General features: G+C 40.3%; 1 non-coding gene across 1 annotated transcript; it reads right to left on the bottom strand.

Moving 5' to 3' along the window:
* Positions 1 to 238: 238 nt before the first annotated feature.
* Positions 239 to 345, bottom strand: LOC127099690 (small nucleolar RNA R71). The gene has a single exon (XR_007794166.1). It is a non-coding gene; the product is annotated as a small nucleolar RNA R71 (small nucleolar RNA).
* Between the last annotated feature and the right edge of the window lie 14,607 nt (positions 346 to 14,952).

Raw genomic sequence — 14,952 nt, 5'->3', positions numbered from 1 at the left:
AATTCACAGGTCTCGCTACTGAGAACCCAAACCAACATTTAAAAATATTTCTTCAATTAGCAGACACTTTTAAAACCAATGGAGCTTCTCCTGAGGCAATACGTTTAAGATTATTTCCTTTTTACCTCAGAGATAAAGCCCTATCATGGTTAGATTCCCTTCCACCCAATTCCATTACGACTTGGGATAACCTTAGAAGAGTTTTTCTTGCTATATATTTCCCCCGAGTAAGACCGCCATTCTTCGAAACCATATAACTAGATTTACCCAAAACCAAGGAGAATCGATGTTCGAAGCTTGAGAGAGATATAAAGAGTTGTTATGAGCATGCCCACATCATGGTTTAAAAAATTGGTTAATCATTCAAACTTTCTATAATGGACTTCATTACAACACAAAGATGATCGTCGATGCTGCCGCAGGCGGTGCTCTGATGAACAAACCTTATCCTGAAGCTAGTGCCCTCATCGAAGACATGGCTCAAAACCATCAATCATGGGGAGTCGAACGAGCGACAGTTGAGAAGAAGGAAGCCCAAGGAGGAGTGCATGAACTAAGCTCTATAGACATGATGCAAGCTAAAATGGACGCATTAGCCCTCAAAGTCGAGCATATGTGCATAAACCCAAACACTGTAGCCGCAGTTTCGTCGGATTGTGAGATATGTGGAACCAAATGACACCAATCTGCAGAATGCAGTCTATTAAATGAAACCCACTCTGAACAAGTAAACTACACCCAAGGGAACCCATATTCGACTACCTATAACCCTGGATGGAGGAATCACCCGAACCTCTCCTATAAAAACAATAACCCTATTCAAAATAATGCACCCCTGAGACCTAGTTATCAAGCCCCAAGATCAAATCAACCTATGCAACCTGTACCACCAAATCCGAGCCTTGAGAAAATTATGGAAAATTTTATCACCGCTCAAACCCAACAAAACAAGGAGTTCATGAACCAAAACATTCATGTTAACGAATTGATTACTCAGTTAGGAACCAAGGTTGACCAAATAGTTACTCATACCAAGATGCTTGAAACCCATATCTCTCAGGTAGCTTTAAACCAAGCCCCTCAGACTACTCCTGGAGGATAATTCCCTGGACAACCTCAACAAAATCCGAGAGGACAAGCCAATGCCATTACCCTACGAAGTGGGAACGCTTATGATGAGCCACTAAACCCTAGATTGAGTGAACCCAAAACTTCTAAGGAATATACCAAACCCACAGACGAAGTAAAGGAACCAGAGGAACCTAAAAACCAGGAAGGTCGAGATAAAGGAGAAGAACCTAAAGATAAAACTTACGTACCACCCCCACCATGTAAACCACCTATACCATATCTACAAAGACTCAAACAAACCCAGATCAATAAACATTATCAAAAATTTATTAAAGTTATAGAAAAACTTCATGTAGAAATCCCTTTCACAGAAGCCATCACCCAAATACCTTCTTATGCAAAGTTTCTCAAAGACATCCTTACCAACAAACGTAGACTTGACGATCTGAAGCCTTTGGAATGTAATTCTATTTCCGAGGACAAATTAGCAAAGAAAGATAAAGATCCTGGAAATTTCTCCATTCCTTGCCTTCTGGATAATCATGTCATCAAAAAAGCTTTTCTAGACTTAGGAGCTAGTGTGAGCCTAATGCCTTTAGCAGTTTGTGAGAGGTTAAACTTAGGAGAATTACAGCCCACTAAGATGTCACTTCAGTTAGCCGATAGATCTGTTAAGTATCCGATAGGCATTTTAGAAGATGTTCCTATTAGGATAGGTCAGTTATTTATCCCTACTGATTTTGTTGTCATGGACATCAAAGAGGACAATGATATACAAATCCTTCTAGGTAGACCATTCTTATCGACTGCAGGAGCCATAATAGATGTCAAGAAAGGAAAATTGATATTTGAGGTAGGTGACGAGAAAATAGAATTTATACTTTCGAAATTTCTTATGGCACCTGTGATGGGAGACTCGTGTTATGCCTTAGACATCATTGATGAATGTGTTAGAGAATTAGAACAAAAAGAAATTATAAAAACAATTAAGTTACCATCAACTCTCATAAGGGAAGATGGTGACTTTAAGAAACCCTACATCGATGATAACCTTTACGAATGTTTATCCCTTACCCCAGATCCTATGCCATGCCCTAAGAAACCAACCTTAGAACTTAAGGCCCTGCCTAAGAACCTGAGATACGAGTTCCTCGATGAAAAGATGAACCGTCCAGTTATAGTTAGTGCTACCTTGAGCCAAAAGGAAACGAACCAACTTTTAGACGTTTTACGAAGATATCCCTCAGCCTTAGGATATAATATCTCTGACCTGAAAGGTATAAGTCCATCCGTATGCATGCATCGGATTTCGCTAGAAGAAGATTCAAAACCCTCCAGGGAACATCAAAGAAGAATAAACCCTATAATGAGTGATGTTGTTAAAAAGGAAGTTCTTAAGTTACTTGAGGCAGGTATAATCTATCAGATCTCGGATAGTAAGTGGGTGAGCCCTGTGCATGTAGTACCTAAAAAGGGAGGCATCACAGTCGTGCAAAACGATAAAGGCGAACATGTAGCAAAACGTTTAGAAGGAGGATGACGAATGTGTATAGATTAAAGAAAATTAAATAAAGTAACTAGGAAGGATCATTTCCCTTTACCATTTATAGACCAGATGTTGGAGCGTCTAACCAGACACTCTTACTTCTGCTATCTAGATGGATACTCTGGATTCTTCCAAATACCTATCCACCCCGAAGATAAAGAAAAAACTACCTTTACTTGCCCTTATGGAACTTTTGCCTACAGACAAATGTCGTTCGGCCTCTGTAATGCCCCAGCTACTTTCCAACGCTGCATGATGTCAATCTTTGCAGATTACCTAGATGGTATCATGGAAGTGTTTATGGACGATTTCTCGGTTTGCGGATTTGATTTCCACAATTGTCTTGCTAACCTTGAGAAAATCCTGGAGAGATGCATGGAGGTAAACCTCGTGCTAAACTGGGAAACGTGTCATTTCATGGTGACCGAAGGAATTGTTTTAGGACATATAGTTTTCGAAAAAGGTATAGAGGTAGATAAAGCTAAAATAGAAGTTATAGAAAACCTAAAACCACCAAAAACCATCAGAGAAGTCCGAAGCTTTCTTGGACACGCTAGATTCTACCGGCGTTTTATTAAGGACTTCTCCAAAATAACTAAACCTTTAACTGGACTTTTAATGAAAGATGCTGAATTCATTTTCGATGAAAAATGTAATGACGCATTTAATCTTTTAAAGCAAGCATTAGTATCTGCACCCATTATGAAACCACCTGATTGGTCGGAACCTTTTGAGATAATGTGCGATGCTAGTGATTATGCAGTTGGAGCCGTTCTAGGACAAAGGAAAGATAAAAAATTACATGCCATTTATTATGCCAGTTGAACCCTAGATGCTGCCCAACTGAACTACACAACAACTAAAAAAGAATTACTCGCTGTAGTTTTCGCTATAGACAAATTTAGATCCTATCTAGTAGGAGCAAAAATTATAGTTTACACCGATCATGCTGCCATTCGTTACCTATTAAGTAAAAAAGATGCTAAGCCCAGCTTACTCCGATGGATTCTATTACTACAAGAGTTTAATTTAGACATAAGAGATAAAAAAAGGCACTGAAAATGTAGTAGCCGATCACCTTTCTAGGCTAGAACATCTAAAACCAGAACTAGTACCCATAAATGATGATTTCGCCTATGATAGACTGATCGCTAGAGTAGAAACCATTGAAGATAATAACCTAGATCCTTATGAGCATTCCCAAAATTCCTTAGCAATAAGTAACGTACCCTGGTATGCAGATTTCGTTAATTACCTAGCTGTTGATATAGTACCCCCTGATCTTGACTACCACCGCAAGAAGAAATTCTTCCACGATGTGAGAAACTTCTATTGGGACGAACCGCTCCTTTTCAAAAGGGGTAAAGATGGCATTTTTCGCCGTTGCATTCCAGAAGAAGAGGTAAATAATATTATCGAGCATTGTCATTCTGCACCTTATGGTGGACATGCGAGCACCTCTAAGACATACGCCAAGATTCTTCAAGCTGGCCTATTTTGGTCTACCTTGTGGCGTGATGTCTATGCTTGCATTGTCAAGTGTGATAGATGCCAACAAACTGGAAACATTTCAAGGCGTGATGAAATGCCTCTAAGAAACATTCAGGAAGTAGAACTCTTTGACGTATGGGGTATAGATTTCATGGGACCTTTTCCACCATCCTTAGGAAATAGGTATATCTTAGTAGCTGTAGACTATGTGTCTAAGTGGATTGAAGCTATAGCTGCACCCATAAACGACACTAGGGTAGTAATCAAACTATTTAAAAACTATATATTCCTTAGATTTGGAACACCATGTTTAGTCATAAGCGATGGAGGATCACACTTTATATCGAGAATATTTGACAAACTTTTAAGAAAATATGGAGTTAGGCATAGAGTAGCAACACCATACCACCCACAGACTAGTGGCCAAGTAGAAGTATCTAATAGGGAGATAAAACAAATCCTAGAGAAAACTGTTTCTATTTCTAGGAGAGACTGGTCTCAGAAGCTTCAAGAAGCATTATGGGCCTATAGAACCGCTTTCAAAACCCCTATAGGAACTACTCCTTATAAACTAGTTTATGGAAAATCCTGTCACTTACCGTTCGAATTAGAGCATAAGGCCTATTGGGCCATTAAGACTTTGAATTTAGACTACCTAGCCGCTGGAGAAAAGCGTACCCTAGACATTCATAAATTAGAAGAACTTAGGCAATCTGCCTACGAGAATGCAAAAATATATAAAGAGAGGACAAAAGCCTATCACGACAAAAGAATAGTAAAGAAAAATTTCAATGTAGGCGATCCTGTTCTCCTTTTTAACTCTAGGTTACGACTCTTCCCTGGAAAGCTACGTTTAAGATGGACTGGTCCTTTTGAAGTATCCAAGATTCTGAGGTCCGGAGCCGTAGAAATCGAGAACGATACCTGTAGTCCATTCATTGTAAATGGACAAAGACTGAAGCTCTACGAAGGAGGAGACATTCCAGCATACTACTCAAGCCACACCCTGATTGATCAACCGATTCCTACTACTACAGGTGTATAAATTCTAATCGTCAAGCTAATGACGTTAAACGAGCGATGCGTGGGAGGCAACCCATGGTTTTTCTTTCATTTTACTTTTTCGCATTTATTTAATTTTATTTTTATTTTATTTTATCATATTTTGCATTGAGACTAAGATTTGAATGGTTTATATTTTCAGGATCACTTTCTTAACTTTTACAGGATGCAGGATTTCGATGACATGCACGTGGCCTATAGAGATAATGCTCAAAGGGAGTGCTACATTGCTTTGTATCAGCACCCTATGGCACCCACACGTTATCCTGATCAGCACTGTATGGAGGCACTGGATATCGAGTCGAGTATCCGATTCCTTAGCCACCAGCTTCACTGGGATGAGTTTGTTGATGACTTGAGTAACACATATAGGAACCTGACTTTGGAGTTCCTGAGTTCATTCGACTATGACCCATATTCTGGACCAGATGGGTATGTTGCTTTCAGGCTTTTCGGAGTTGAGTACTCTTTCAGCCAGAAAGAGTTCGGCGACCTTTTGGGCTTCCAGACCACTCCTGATGCTATCCCGGAGACACCTATGGGATATTTCCTGGGTAAGGAGGTTGAGAAGTTTTGGAGTGATATATCAGGTGGCGGAAGCCATGATCCATCTATGCAGCTATCTCATGTCATACATAACCCAGCCTTCAGATACTTTCAGATGATATTAGCATATTCCTTCCTGGGAAGGCCGGATGCAGAGACACTACTGAGTGAAGAGGAGATCTTCCTATTATTTTGTGCATCCTAGTCTCGCCTAGTAGCATGTGGGAACTTTTTATTATACAGTCTCAACGGTATCTCCAGATCTACCGAAGGAGTCATCCATGTGGGGGGAATCATCACGCAGATTGCTGTCGCTTTAGGTTTGTCTCACAAGCTGTCATATCTCCGGATCTACTGTAGGTACACTACCATGGACATCGATTTCTGTTTGACCAGAGGATTGATGAGGAGATCCTCTTTCCACCCATGTCAGTTCCGACTACTAGTCGACAGCGAGGCTATCCATTGCTTCACACTGCCAGATCCTATGATGACCAGTGTGCCTGATCCAACGAATTGGAGTTATGCTCTGGAGGGCCAGGGAGAGACCGTTGAGGAACCGAGATCACCACCCATTGCTGAATACACGCCTACACCACCATCTCCCAGAATCATTGTTTTCTCTAATAATCTTTCATTGCAGACACCCGACATCCGCACTCAGATTGCTGAGTGTCGTAGAGAGATCGCAGCGCTTAGACAGGAGGTGGCTGACCTCACTTTACAGATGGGAGTGTCTGATCTCACCCATGCTACTGAAGCCGACTGTCTATATCAGGAGATCGCAGAGCTCAAGCAAGAAGTGGCCATGCTCCGTGGTTCCTCTCAGGAAGATGACATCCCTACTATATGATCTCACCATTCCATCTTATTTTATCTTTCTTTTATTTATTTATTTTTTGTATTTACATAACTCATCTTATATTATCGCATTTGGAATATTATATAAACTACTTCAATACACTGATATTTCTACTTTTATCTATATATGTCTTATTTTTCGTTTTATTTGCATTTTTTATTTTTCAGTTATTTATTTATTTATTAGTCTAATATTTAATTTTTGTTTCATTTTTATTTTTGTTTTTACCTTTATAAAATTATGCAAGTCAATGATGCTAGCAAAATCACAAAACAAATGTTATCCGGACCCCTCAAAGCCAAAAGACAAGAGAAGCCCAAGCCAAAGGACCAAAATCCGGCCCAGCCAGATTTTGCCTTGTGGCGCCCGCCACAGACCCTGTGGCGCCCGCCACAGACCCTGTGGCGCCCGCCACAGCGTCTGTAAAAGGTCGGGGCAAAACCCCTTTCTTCACCATTTTTGCAACATACAACCTTCCAAACCCATTTTTTCATCTTGGAAAAACATCCTTGAACCCACAAAAAGCTCATACTTTTCTAACCGCCACACCACACAAATCATTATTCCAATTTCCGTTTTCGATTTCATCCGTCGGATTTTGTAAAAATCCAACCTTTTCACAAACCACTTCATCTTCTTCATCACTTTTCAAGAGCTTTTCAAATGGAGTTTAACGGATTCATTCTTCGAGGAGGGAAACCGGGGGATAGACAAAGAAAAATTATTGAACGATTGCAAAATCGGGAAATACTCCCGACAAGGTATGTTGACGAAAACAGTCTCTACACTTTAGGTATCTATCATAGCATATTTCATTTATTAGATAATTTAGGTTTGTATAATTTCTTTTCCAATAAAGAACCTACCTATGAGCGGTTCACAATTGAATTTTTGAGTTCCTTAATTTATATTGTCAACCCTAACACTGCTAGCACAGTTGGTACTGTCAAATTTAGAATGTTTGCTGTTGAATACCAATTCAGTACCGACGAACTAGCCAGCTTGTTAGGAATCCCTCATGGGGACGGTGCTCTTTGTGAGGCACCTTTGGATTCCGAATGGTCTGTTGAGGTATTTTCCTTCTGGGAGCGTTTATCAAACACTTCCATAAACTCTTTTGAAGGAGTTCTTGCCTCAACTATCCATAACTCGGCCATCAGAGTTTTTCGATATCTGTTGGTGTAACACCCTTATAAATACCCCAAATATTTAATTAAAACAACATATATAAATCAGAGTAATTATGCCATTTAAGGGTGTCACACAATCATTTCACACCAATCATCTGGATATCCTGTCATGCTCATTTATTTAATCAAACCAAGACATTTTTGCATAATTCGCAGCGGATACGAAATAACAACATTCAAATCATGTACTACATTACATGCAAAGTTATCCAACAACTAAATGAAAACATAGTAAAACATCCCATCCCGATGTTACATCTACCAGAGCATGACCCACTAAGGACTACACTAGACTCCAGAGACTAGCTTCTACTCAATCACTGCTCGTTACCTGAAAACATAGTTGTAAGGGTGAGTTCCTCAACCAATATAATAAGCATTATAAAACATCATGTCATGTTAAGTAATTTAACACATTAATCACCCTAATCACATAACACATTCAGTACGGTACATCAACTCAAACATCATAGTCAATACCGATGCAAATCATACTCATACTCAATATCAACACAAACACACGTATAATATTGGAATACATCCATTCATATTATACGCCATACACATTTTATGCAATGAGACTCCATGCATGCGGTACCGACTATTCGTGAACATATAGTTCAACTTCACCGACCAATCCAGGTATGGCTACCAAGCTCACTAGTCCCACTCATTTGAGACCTAGTGACTCACATCACTAATCCCTCACTATGGGAATTAGCTACCACCCCAAGGGCCATGCTATGCACGCTAAATCACCTAGCATGCAACATCAACAACAGTCCAAAATGACTAACATCACTAATTCCTCACTATGGGAATTAGCTACCACCATAAAGGCCACAATATGCACGCTAATCACCTAGCAATGCAACATCAACAACAATTCAAGAATAGACATATGCTCACACTCTAAGCCATAAACAGTCTATTCACAATGCATACATAACTGATACATTCACAGCATTATGCATACCATTACACATTATCAACACATTTTATCACAAAAGCATATTACATCATGCCAAACAACAATCACAGTATTAGCACACTCTACTAATACCTATACTACTCAAAACAACGGGAAATGATCCCTACTACATCATACATCAGCTAAGTTACATCACTCAGCCTAAACAACCAAAAACTGCACAACAACAGCTCAGAAAAACCACAAGTCTGCCCATACGCGTATTGCCTATGCCCATACGCGTATGGCGCATTTCCTCGCCCAACCCATACGCGTATCATCTGCCTCATACGCGTATGCTACGCGTACCACTCTCCCATACGCGTACCAACAGAGGCAAATCTACGTTCAAAATATCATTTTCCTCACCCATACGCGTAAGGCCTCATCCATACGCGTACCAACCATCTCATACGCGTATTGCCTAGTGCCATACGCGTATGACCAGAAACCAGAATTTCCAGATCTGCAATGGCTTTCTCTGCTACGAGATCTATCCAATTCAACCTTCCACAGTCCAAATTTTACACACAATTCATTCATATCATCTAACACGAATCATACACTTTCGATTTCACAAATTGCTAACCTTTCTACCTCTAATTCCTACGAATTTCTTCAATTATAATCCAAATTTCGTTCATCCCAAAAGTTCACAAATTCATCATGCATCGTTCAATCAGAGGCAAATCAATGGTTTCTCACTACCCATCACATATTATCCCATAATACCCATTAATCGATGATAAACCCCCCTTACCTGAGTCAATCCGGCAAATCTCTGAGCTCCAAGCTTTTCCTTCCTTCAACCCTTGTTCTCTGGCTCTTCCTCTTTGCCCTTTTCTCCACTTTCTCAATCGCTTCTCTGTTTCACGTGAAAACCTTTTCTTTACCAAATTGGACTCTTCTTCCTTATTTCACACTTATATATTTTCCAATTTATATTATTATCCCAATAATAATAATAATTCAAAAATTCCCAAAATAATAATAATAATAATCCAATTATCTAATTAAATTAATAAACATATTATTAACTCAATTTAAATAATTATTTTATTATTATCGGGGTGTTACAACTCTCCCCCACTAAAAGAGTTTTCGTCCTCGAAAACATACCTCAAGCGAATAACTCAGGATAAGACTCCTTCCTCTGACTCTCCAGTTCCCAAGTCACATTGCCACCTGCTGGTCCTCCCCAAGCTACCTTCACCAAGGCAATTTCTTTACCCCGCAACTGCTTCAACTCTTGATCCTCGATCCTCATAGGTGATGTTTCAACAGTCAGGTTATCTCTCACCTGTACATCATCTACTTGGACTGCATGCGACGGATCATGAATGTACTTCCTCAACTGAGACACATGAAAAACCTCATGCAAATTCGCAAGCGACGGCGGTAAAGCGATACGATAGGCTACTTCCCCTATCCTCTCCAAAATCAGATAAGGACCAATAAATCGAGGTGTCAACTTCTTTGATTTCAAAGCTCGACCAACCCCAGTTATCGGAGTAACACGAGGAAACACATGATCCCCCTCTTGAAATTCAAGTGACTTCCTCCTCTTGTCATGATAACTCTTCTGACGACTCTGAGCAATTCTCATCTTCTCCTGAATCATCTTAATCTTTTCCGTAGTCTGTTGAACAATCTCCGGTCCAACCACAGCACTCTCACAGGACTCATACCAACATAAAGGTGTCCGATATCTCCTACCATACAAAGCTTCAAACGGTGCCATACCAATGCTCGAATGAAAACTATTGTTGTAGGTAAACTCAATCAAAGGCAAATAACAATCCCAAGTACCTCCTTTTTCCAAAACACAAGCCCTCAAAAGATCCTCTAGTGACTGAATCGTCCTCTCAGTCTGACCATCAGTCTGCGGATGATATGCAGAACTCAATCTCAGCTTAGTTCCTAAAGCCCTCTGCAAACCTTCCCAGAACTTCGATGTAAATCTAGGATCTCTGTCCGAAACAATACTCGACGGAATACCATGCAAACTTACAATCTTCTCAATATACAACTCCGCCAATCTCTCTAATGGATAATCCATTCTGATCGGAATGAAATGAGCCGACTTCGTCAATCTATCCACAATCACCCAAATAGCTTCAAAACTCTTACTCGTCCTCGGTAAACCGGAAACAAAATCCATACTGATACTATCCCACTTCCATTCTGGAATAGCCAACGGTTGCATTAGCCCAGACGGCTTCTGATGCTCAATCTTTGACTTCTGACAAGTCAAACAAGAATAAACAAAACTCGCAATTTCTCTTTTCATTCCCGGCCACCAAAATAACTTCTTCAAATCATGATATATTTTCGTAGCTCCAGGATGAATACTCAAGCCACTACGATGTCCTTCTTCAAGAATACTCTTCTTAAGTTCGGTAACATCTGGAATACACACCCGATTACCAAATTTCAAAATACCATTCTCATCAACTCTGAATTCACCACCTTGACCTTGATTCACTAAAGTCAACTTATCAACCAAAAGCATATCGGATTTCTGACCCTCTCTAATCTCACCCAGAATACCACTCGTTAACTTCAACATTCCCAATTTAACACTATTGTGAGTACTCTCACACACCAAACTCAAGTCTCTAAACTGCTCAATTAAATCCCATTCTCTAACCATTAACATAGACACATGCAATGATTTCCGACTCAATGCATCAGCCACTACGTTTGCTTTACCCGGATGGTAATTCAAACCAAAGTCATAATCCTTCAGAAATTCTAACCATCTCCTCTGTCTCATATTCAGTTCTTTCTGATCAAACAAATACTTCAAACTTTTATGGTCACTGAAAACTTCAAATCTTGACCCGTACAAATAGTGTCTCCATAACTTCAGAACAAATACCACCGCTGCCAACTCTAAATCGTGCGTCGGGTAGTTCCTCTCATGAACCCTCAGTTGTCTCGAAGCATAAGCTATAACCTGCTTATTCTGCATCAACACACCACCCAAACCCAACAATGACGCATCACAGTAAACCTCAAATGATTCCGACGAACTCGGTAATATCAGAATAGGAGCAGTAGTCAACCTTCTCTTTAATTCTTGGAAACCTTCTTCACATTTTGAGTCCCAAACAAATGCTTGTCCCTTTCTAGTCAACATCGTCAACGGTAACGCCAACTTAGAAAATCCCTCAATGAACTTCCTATAATAACCTGCAAGTCCAAGAAAACTTCTTATCTCAGAAACTGACTTCGGAGCTTCCCACTTAGATACCGCTTCTATCTTAGAAGGATCAACAGCAACACCACCTCTTGAAATCACATGACCAAGAAAACTAACCTCTTTTAACCAAAATTCACACTTGGATAGTTTAGCAAATAACTTCTTTTCTCGTAGAACTCCTAACACCACTCTCAAATGTTCAGCATGCTCTTCTTCAGATTTCGAATACACCAAAATGTCATCAATAAACACCACAGCAAACTGATCTAGGTACGGATGAAAAATCCTATTCATATACTCCATTAATACTCCAGGCGCATTAGTCACACCAAAAGGCATTACAGAATACTCATAATGTCCATACCTTGTTCTGAAAGCAGTCTTCTGAATATCCTCAGTTTTCACACGTATCTGATGATACCCCGACCTCAAATCTATTTTGCTGAACACGCTCGCACCAACCAACTGATCCATCAAATCATCAATCCTCGGCAAAGGATACCGATTCTTGATCGTTACTTTATTCAGTTGCCTGTAATCTACACACAACCTCATAGTACCTTCTTTCTTCTTAACCAATAACACTGGTGCACCCCACGGTGACACACTCGGACGAATAAATTTCTTATCCAACAGATCTTCTAACTGACTCTTCAATTCAGTTAACTCAACAGCAGACATACGGTACGGAGCCATCGATATCGGTCTAGTACCAGGTACCAAATCAATCGAGAACTCAACTTCACGCTCTGGCGGTAATTCATTCACTTCTTCTGGAAACACGTCAGGAAAATCACACACCACAGCGAGATCGCCAATCACCTGTTTATCTTTAGCCTCCAAAGTCGCTAACAGCATAAACAACTCCGCCCCATCTGCCACTGCCTCATTCACCTGTCTTACTGATAGAAACAAATCCTTTCCTTCCTCAATCTCAGGAAAGATCACAGTCTTATCAAAACAATTAATAGAAACTCGGTTAAACACCAACCAGTTCATACCCAAGATAACATCAATCTGCACTAGTGGAAGACACACCAGGTCCATTCCAAAGTCTCTACCAAAAATACTCAAAGGGCAATTTAAACAAACTGAAGTAGTAGTCACTGAACCCTTCGCAGGAGTATCAATCACCATACTTCCAAGCATCTCAGATATCTCTAACTTAAGTTTCACAGCACAATCCAAAGATATAAAGGAATGAGTCGCACCTGTGTCAATAATAGCTACAAGAGGAAAGCCATTAATATAACACGTACCTCGGATCAACCGATCATCTGCAGCAGTCTCAGAACCCGATAAAGCAAAGACCTTGCCTCCCGACTGATTCTCTTTCTTCGGCTTAGGACACTGCGGACTGATATGACCCACCTCTCCACAGTTGAAACAAGTCATAGTCTTCAACCGGCACTCTGCAGCCAAGTGACCACCTTTGCCACACTTGAAACACTTCTTCTCAGCACTGGTACACTCATGGAAACGATGTCCAGCCTGACCACATCTGTAACACTTAGCAGGGGCACTGGAGTCTCCCCCACTAGGCCTCTTCATCCCACTCTGTCTCTGGAAACCTTTGCCAGCTGCATACGGTTTCCCACGATCAGTCTGATTCTTGCCTTTCCTATCAACCCTTTGCTGATAGCTCTCTGCTCTGGCTTTGGAATCCTGTTCAAAAATCCTGCAACAGTCAACCAAGTCAGAAAATACTCTGATCCGCTGATACCCAATAGCCTGCTTGATCTCGGGACGTAACCCATTCTCAAACTTCACACACTTTGAAAATTCCCCAGCAACCTCATTATAGGGAGTGTAATACTTCGACAGCTCTGTGAACTTAGCAGCATACTCAGTAACAGACCGATTGCCCTGCTTCAATTCCAAGAACTCTATCTCTTTCTTTCCTCTGACATCCTCTGGAAAGTACTTTCTCAGGAATCTCTCTCTGAATACAGCCCAGGTGATCTCAGCATTCCCAGCAGCTTCCAACTCAGTGCGAGTAGCAACCCACCAATCATCTGCTTCCTCTGACATCATATGCGTACCGAACCTGACCTTCTGGTTATCGGCACACTCAGTCACTCGGAAGATCCTCTCGATCTCCTTCAACCACTTCTGAGCACCATCTGGATCGTATGCTCCCTTGAACATTGGAGGATTATTCTTCTGGAACTCACTCAGTTGACGAGCAGCTCCCATTCCCACAACATTCGGATTTCCCCCAAGTACTCCAGCTAGCATACCCAGAGCCTCAGCAATTGCAGCATCATCTCTATCTCTTCCAGCCATCTCTATTCTGAAAACCCAACAAACTAAAACAATAAGTACTGATAGGGTTACACAACACCTATCCCGTACAGGGGAACAGAATAATTACGACTCGACTCGACCGACTATGCTCTGATACCACTAATGTAACACCCTTATAAATACCCCAAATATTTAATTAAAACAACATATATAAATCAGAGTAATTATGCCATTTAAGGGTGTCACACAATCATTTCACACCAATCATCTGGATATCCTGTCATGCTCATTTATTTAATCAAACCAAGACATTTTTGCATAATTCGCAGCGGATACGAAATAACAACATTCAAATCATGTACTACATTACATGCAAAGTTATCCAACAACTAAATGAAAACATAGTAAAACATCCCATCCCGATGTTACATCTACCAGAGCATGACCCACTAAGGACTACACTAGACTCCAGAGACTAGCTTCTACTCAATCACTGCTCGTTACCTGAAAACATAGTTGTAAGGGTGAGTTCCTCAACCAATATAATAAGCATTATAAAACATCATGTCATGTTAAGTAATTTAACACATTAATCACCCTAATCACATAACACATTCAGTACGGTACATCAACTCAAACATCATATTCCATACCGATGCAAATCATACTCATACTCAATATCAACACAAACACACGTATAATATTGGAATACATCCATTCATATTATACGCCATACACATTTTATGCAATGAGACTCCATGC

Source organism: Lathyrus oleraceus, chromosome 6, assembly GCF_024323335.1.
Source record: "Lathyrus oleraceus cultivar Zhongwan6 chromosome 6, CAAS_Psat_ZW6_1.0, whole genome shotgun sequence".
NCBI lineage: Eukaryota > Viridiplantae > Streptophyta > Magnoliopsida > Fabales > Fabaceae > Lathyrus > Lathyrus oleraceus.
This window is presented reverse-complemented; position numbering and strand designations above follow the sequence as displayed.